Source organism: Orycteropus afer, unplaced genomic scaffold, assembly GCF_000298275.1.
Source record: "Orycteropus afer afer isolate SDZICR_OR568_19922 unplaced genomic scaffold, OryAfe1.0 scaffold00100, whole genome shotgun sequence".
NCBI lineage: Eukaryota > Metazoa > Chordata > Mammalia > Tubulidentata > Orycteropodidae > Orycteropus > Orycteropus afer.
In genome coordinates, this window is record NW_006921687.1 from 466515 (window position 1) to 472372 (window position 5858).

Below are 5858 nucleotides of genomic sequence, written 5' to 3' on the forward strand. Positions count from 1 at the left end.
CCAGGAGAAGCTGTTGGTCACTGTATACTGCTGGCTACTGCACATGACAGAAGCCTAGTGCTGGTGAAGCTGTGCACACTGAAAAAATCTAGTAGTGGAGAAACTGCTCATGGTATAGGAGCTAGACACTGGGGCACCCACATGCATTGTAGGTGCCTGGGTAGTAACTGGAACTAGAAAGCAAGACCCTTTTCCTCTGGCAATATCTCTCTAGTGCAATATATATGTATGTGTGTGTGTGTGTGTGTGCATACATGTCAGTTCTGGATTTAAAGCATTAAATTCTACTTTCACAGTGAAGGCAAGGTAGGGTAAATTTGGAGCTAAGTGGCGATAAATTAACAACTGGGAGAATAATGAAATATTGAATCCATTTCCTCTAAAATTGGGAATAAAGCAAAATGTCTACTTTCACCATTCCTACTCAATATCACACTGAAATTTCTAGCCAGTACAATAAGCCAAGAAAAAAAATGAAAGTCATATGGGTTGGAAAGGAAGAAATAAACTGTTCCCATTTGCAGATGACTTAACTGTCAAAGTACATCCTAACTATCAAACCACTGAGAATCATGGCCTATCCAAGTTGACAAACAACCTAAACCATCACAATATGCTAAAAGCTAAATCAATATCTTTATCATCTGTTGTCTGTCATCTTGGAAAACCACTCTAAACTCTATGAAGAACAAGAAACAAATGAATTATATTAGTAGCTCTCCCCAATACCCATACAAAGTTTTAAGTACAAAAAAATACTCATTAGAATATAAAAAATAAATGGCTATGTATATACATGTATTTATGTATATTTGCATGTGTATGTACATATACACACACATATATCACATACATCACAAAATTTCTGTAAGGTCCAGAGAATTAGTCTTGGACATTATGCTTCTAACCACATTCTAATTACCCCACTAGCTGCTGCCATGGAGACCTTTCTTCTGCTGCTGAACAGAAGTAGCACAACCCCTTCTGCCAAGGTTGTTGTTGTGGTTAGATGCCATCAAGTTGGCTCAAGCTCATAGCGACCCTATGTACAACAGAACAAAACATTGCCTGGTCCTGCGCCAGCCTCACAATCCTTGCTATACCTGAGCCAATTGTTGCAGCCATTGTGTTTATCCATCTCACTGAGGGCCTTTGCCTTTTTCGCTGACCCTGAACTTTACCACGCAAGATATCTTTCTCCAGGGAATGGTCCCTTTTGACAACATGACCAAAGCAGGTGAGAGGAAGTCTGACTATTCTCGCTTCCAAGGAGCATTCCAGCTGCACTTTTTCCTTCTGCTAGGATAGGATAGTTAGATTTGTACTAGGACCGCTATTGCTACTACCTCTTTAAGCAGTATATCTTTCTGCCATCCTCATTCTAATGGAATCCAGAGAAAGCTTCTCTCTTCATGGTACACTCTTCCAATCAAATCTTGTGCAGATGTATTTGGTTGGCTGAGTGTAGATTGCATGCCTGCTCCCTAATAAAAGAGGCTAAAAAAGTGGACTTCTGGCTTCTTCTTTTGCAAAGTAATACTCATAAAACAAGAAACTCCTTAAACATGGATAGAACGTCCAAATGTGCTAGAAGACCACACACTATGATAAATGGCTACATCAAGTTCAAAGATGAAAAAATACAGATTGTACTAGAACATAACTTAAAAAAGAAAAATTCTAAAGAACATGAGGCTTTAAAAATAAAAGACATAAAGCCATTTCGTAATATGTCTAAATTATAAGAAACTTCGAGCATTATTTTGAAATGTCAACAAGGGCTTTAAAATTATGAGCATAGTTTGATTCTTTTTTCTCCCCCTGTCATTTGCACTGAGACACTCTCATCTGTGAGGAAGATAATTGAAAGCTGACTTTACACTTAGCCTGTAGGTCCATGAGAAATAGCTGTGATTACACCAGGGCTCCTGCATGGAAATTTCGTGGCAATTTTACAAAACAAAGATCATACAGAACAAATTGAGTTTTCTTTTCTTGTCAGTGTATTATTACATTCTTATTTTCTTTCCAAATCACTCCCTGATGAATATCTGACATCATTAGTCAGTAGCAATAATATATTTACTGAATTTTTCTATACTTATCCAAACAACTCTTCACAGAAAAGCTTCAGTTCAGAAGCACTTTTTTTTTTTTTTAATTTCATTCTAAGGAAGTTTTTTTTTTTTTTTTTTTCATATTGGGAAGAGCTACTAAAATAATTCATCTCTTTCTTGTTCTCCATTGAGTTTGGAGTCATTTTCCAAGATAATACACTGTTGAATGATAAGTATATTGACTTAGCTCTAGCTTCAAACTGTTGGGATTTTCTTTTCAAAGATTTTCAAAGTTTTTCCTCCTATTTGTTTCTGTTCCTGGTTGGATCATGGTTATTAGTGGGCAGGGTCATTGTGTGTTAAAATGGCATCTGTGCCTCAGGTTCTTTGTATTCCTGCTCCTCTCACCAAGCAGATCTAGATTATAGCATTGTTCATTGGGGTATGCTAACCATCCTTTCATCTTTTCCTCCCTTCATGTCTCTCTCACTCTCTTTTTCTTCCTCCTATTTAGAGCAAGTCAAACAAAGGCAAGATTCACACTAATAACCTGTAAGACCTACATGTTACCTTCATATCTATAAAGATGTAATACTTTTTATTCTGATGCTGCTATTATCTATATGCAGGATAGGTGAGTGTTCAGGCATTACTGGCTGACCTGAACATAGTACCATTGAAACAACACTGTTTCTCAGCAGTCCCCATTGACATTCTGATAGTCAAACTCAATTATTTCATGCATCTTTATTTCTCTCTGCAATATATTTGATTCTCTTAGCCAGTCCCTCCTACTTAAAATTCTTGACTTTTTTGGCATATTACTTTACTAATTACTTTCAGTAATGCATATGTGTTGGGTTTTTGCCCAGCATTTATTTACTAGCAAAATTTTGTTGTTGTGTGCTGTCCACTCGATTCTGACTCATACTAACACTTTAGGACCTATAGGGTTTCCAAGGTTGTGATCTTTATGGTACAGATTACCACATCTTTCTCACATGGAGTGGCTAGCAGGTTCAAACTGCTGACCTTTTGGTTAACAGCTGAGTGCTTTAACTACTGTGCCACCAGGCCTCCCTTCTAGCAAGGATCATTCCCCAGATCTCCTATGGTAACACCCCCACAATCTAACCTCAACTCATATTATTTAGCCCAACCCATAGCTCTATCCCAATCAGGGAACCACATACTCCTGAAAACAGTAATTGGTTCATAGAGGGGCAAATAATTGGCAGAATTTGTCAGAATTTCTGGTAAAGTAATCCCTTTTCTTCCCCCCTCAGACATGAAGGATGTAAAGCCTGGAGCTTGCTGAAGACATTTGTGTCTACCAAATGGAATATGAGAACGGAATCCAAGTAGCAGGAAGCAGAGTAGAGAGCTAAAGGAAAGATTCATCCTGATGACATCCTATCGTTTGAACTAGCTGCATCTGAAGCCAACTTCCTATATACTTTCCAGAGCCAAGAGCTAATAAAGCCTCTTCTCCAGTTTGATTTGAATTTTTCTGTCCCTTGCATCCTAAATAATCCTTAACAATATAAAAACAAATAAAACCACCCAAATATTTTATTGTGCATATAAATGCATAAAAGAAAGTTTGGAATGCTATATTTCAAATGGTAAGAGTGGTCGTCTCTGGGGAGAGGGGACTGTCAGGGAAGAAAGACGACTGGGAATGAATATTTGTGCTATCTATTGTTAGATTGCTTTACTATAAAGATGCATCATTTGTAGAATTAAAAATAAACATGCTTCTTCCAACTGCACCAGCCCCTCTCAGTAACAACAATCACCTCTTTTGAATTACTTACCAATGCCTTCACCTGATATTCAGGATTTGTAGCAGGATAGCCAAAACCTCTCTCTCTTCTCTTTCCTCTCTCTTCTGTGGTGGGTCCTTAGTGTTTCCGGACGTTGTAAATCAAATTTCCTTAAAACTAGAACTTTAGAATTCACCTTGCAAATAGAGAATGATGCGTATGAAATTATAGTTTACCCTGCAATACCAATTATTTTTCCAAATACTTTTTCACACCTACTCTGGTCAATGAATGGGTAATACATGATTAAATGTCCTGCAGATGAGAAAAATAAAGATAAAAACAAGGAGAAAAATAAGATTAATCCAATGATTTGTCTAAAAGTGTATGGCAAATCAATGGTGAAAACAGGACTCATGTCTTTGACACTCAGCCCATAGCTTTTCCATTTTATCATAATCTGCAAGTGGGACAGGCCTCGGGGAATTCCTTCCAAGGGCCTGAAGATCACTGTTGAACACTCAGTCAAGCCACATTTCTTTTCAGATACAATATGACAGTAGGTATCTAAATGCTATGATGATATGGCACAGGTCCATATGGTAGTTTTAGTCTCCTGTGACACAAAGGCTAAATTTCCAGAAAGGAATACTCAGGAGTCAAGATGTTCACTACACCAGCTCAAAAATAAAGAAGCTTGTTTCATCTCAGCAAGAGGGAATAGTCAAGGTACCAGGTGCTTCTCAGCAGGAAGCTGTTCTCTTCAGAAGCCAAGTGAATCATCTCACCACCAGGGGGCGGAGCTTTACTATAGTAGGTACGAAAACAGGCGCCAGCCTGCCTGAATCTTTTCTGAGGCCTCAATCTGAAAAAAGTTAATCGCTCCAAAGCTAAAGGCTCTCGCTGTTCAAATGATCATAGAGAATGACGGTAGAGCCTTGCTTTAAAGTCACAAAATAAATTTAAACAGTTAAACCCTCTGAGCTCATTAATTCATTTTTCCATATTGCTGGAAAGGAAAGTGCTTTATTATTAAGATAATCGTGACTGATAATCAAAATAAAAATAATTTTGACAAATACTAATAGAACTTTCTGTTGAAATAAGGATGACAAAATCCTTTTCTCAAAAAAAAAAAAAAAAAAAAAGTCTTGACTGAATGAAAAATAGGCTCCAGACTAAGAAAACTTTTGCTAAAATAAGGGTAATAAAAGAGCTCTGGCATTGGAAGGAATGGAATCATATGATACTTTAACTCTTGACCTCAGCCTGAAGAATGAAAACACATCGGAGGAACAAAGTCATCTTTCTTGAAGTGGAGCTGTATGAAGTGATTTACAAATACTTTAAATCAAAAGAAAAAACAGCAATTAAATCAACAGTTAAAGAAATAATAGTAAATAATGTTGTCCCTGTTCTGTTTTAAGCAAATGATAAAAAAAAAAAAAAAAAATTACATATCTTTACAAGTGCAGGTAAAATAAGCCCTATAAGTGGAAGTCAGCTGTGGAAATTTCTCAGAGAATCTTCCTTTGTTGAGCATGTTGAGAGAGTTAAGGGGAAATTGCTTATAGAATCACAAATCAGATTCTTAGGTTTGCTTTCTACTAATGGGAATTACCTAGTTAAAGAAAATTGAAATGTATGTATGTGAATTTTCTTTTAATCATCAGAGAGCCATGAAAGGAAGTTTTGGTTTCACCTGGGCTATATGTTATTTACTTCTAAATTAAGGGAGGATTGGCCATCAGTGGCATCACTGGGTAGGGGCAGGGGGTAGAGATTGCACCTGGTGACACTGTCAGAAAGGGCAACACCAAAATGATTGTTCATAAAATTTTTGTTCGATATTTCAGTGGAAATGTTATTTTTTTTCTAAAAATGTCCCTGCAGTGAGTTGTAACAAAAAACTTTTCTTCTCATAAACCTACCTTTACATGCACTAATATACTTAAGCTCAAACCAAACTCACTGCCATCAAGTCTATTCTGACTCTGCAGTATAGTAAATTACTTAGTATGGCTTTTCTACCCAT